The sequence below is a fragment of the Protopterus annectens genome, chromosome 8.part0 (assembly GCF_019279795.1).
Source record: "Protopterus annectens isolate FY-2018-M chromosome 8.part0, PAN1.0, whole genome shotgun sequence".
Lineage (NCBI taxonomy): Eukaryota > Metazoa > Chordata > Ceratodontiformes > Protopteridae > Protopterus > Protopterus annectens.
This window is the reverse complement of record NC_056741.1, coordinates 1,293,854,814-1,293,857,099: the sequence shown is the minus strand read 5'-3', so window position 1 is coordinate 1,293,857,099 and position 2,286 is coordinate 1,293,854,814.

Genomic DNA, 2,286 nt, shown 5'->3' with positions numbered 1-2,286 from the left:
CACATTACATGGGTAACACCACTGGGACTCATTCCATAAATAACATCAGTACACCAATGGGATTTATATTCCTTGGATAACACCAGTGTGACTCACATTCCATGGATAACACCAGTGGGACTCACATTCCATGGATAACACCAGTGTGATTCACATTACATGGATAACACCACTGGGACTCACATTCCATAAATAACACCAGTATTGGTAGTATTGTGTTTAAAATTCACACTCAAAACAAGAATTTCTACAGTCTGATTATGCAGGCAAAAGAGTTCAATTCTCACTGTAATGACACAGTGATGCATCAGGATGACATTTAGGTGGGCTGTAACCCAAGAATGTGAATTAAAAATCATTTAATCAATTTGAAAAAGTTTATTATACTTACTAAATGAATTGTTTTAAGTTAATAATAGTAATAATGGAAAAAGCTATCATAAGCAAATAGATGTATTTTTATACTGACTGGAAAAATCTTTGCTGTTTTAGTTGAAAGGACCCTGCTAATTGTTGCACTTTTAAGGTATCACAGCAGATGGGAGCTATAGCCCCAAGATAAATCTAAGTACATGTATGCAATAAGTTATGATGTAGTTGTTGGGTGATCTAGACCATGAGGCATAGCCAAGGGCTTTCATCATCTCAGAAGTGCTTTTATCTCAACATCCCTCTCCCACAAGACTCAGTGTGATTAAGTATGAGACCTCTAGTAGCATGTATGAGAAGGCCATGTCATAGCACTAGGATAATGCTTGATATGAATATTACTGTTAGCCAACCACAATCTGTCTTTCTTTCTCCTTCTTTTAGTGTTTCCAAATGTTTTGGGTTTCTAACACTGTGATAAGAATGGACCCTGTTCCTAAGTCAAGGTACGATTAGAGTTCATGAAATTAGTATTGCTTCAGACTTTGATGTTACCCAAAAGTGCCCTTCTCAGCATCTGCACTGTATCAATAACTGCCTCCTTCTGCAGTTCTTAAAGGGTTACAAGTACTGGTGGTATAATTAAGGAGGACTGTAAATTCATTTTTATTAGTCCTGTTGCTCATACTACCATTGGAACTGTCTAGGTATATTTCTTACCTGTTGCTCATATTTCTGCTTGCAAATCCTGGAATGATATGACTTTGTGTCATTCACTACATAAGGCATTATAATCGCAGGGTGTAACAATTGCAATGATTAACACTACTTTTGTCTTTTTTATGGACTACTATATCTGTTACTTTTGCATCTATTTTCTCAGCTGCTGGTATTGGGTGATCCCATATGATTCAGACTTCATGCTTGTCAATAATGCTTTGTGGTTCATGCTTCCATTGCTTCTCAGCTACGTCTATGCTGTAGTCTTTGCACAGTACCTAGTGTAACAATCTTGCTCCATTAACCTCAGCCATGAGTGCATCACACCCAACAAAAACATGTGCAGCTGTTTCTAGTTTTGCTTTACAGAACCTGGATTTGTGTGTTTCTCCTAGTTTTTCAACAGACCAATGTGTATGTAGCCCACAACATTAGGTGTTCTTTCTTCCCATGGGGAGGGTTAAATGGTGGAAAAGTGGTATCTTTTATCAGGAAGATGACAAGAAATTTGTTTGAGCAGCAAAATTCTGTGTCTTTTGAGGAATGAAGTTTGATTTTTGGAAAGAAGAACTTCCGTAACTGAAAATGTTTAATAATACATAATTAATAAACTTACTTATTCCGGGCGGCCACTGTGGTGCAGTGGTTATCATTGTCACCTCACAGCAAAAGGTTCTCTGGTTCGATCTTCGGCTAGGATGCCTTCTGTGCAGAGTCTGCATGTCCTCCTTTTGGTCACATGGGTTTCCTCCGGGTGCTCCGGTTTCCTCCCACATCCCAAAGACATACTGCAGGTGGATTGGACACTCTAAATTGTCGCTAGGTGTGAGTGTGTGTGTGCCTTCTGTGAAAGGTTGGGCGCCGGGCTGGCAACTCGACACTGTAAAACTCTACTGCCAATCATGCATGGACAGGTGATCCATTGTGGTGACCCCTAACCGGGAAAAGCCGAAAGAAGAAGAATAAACTTACTTATTCTGATTATTATTTACTGCCGTTTTTACAGTTGAAGTGATGCAGCTGGCAGCTGTTGTTAATTATTAGGCACAAAAGTCTACAATGGCAAAGATAACAATACGATCATTTCTCCAGTTCATAATAATAATAAAATACCACCAAGACCACCGATCCAAGAAGTAAGCGAATTTAATGAAACACTTAGTGCCTCGGCTTACACAGCCTTCCAAGAGTCTCTTG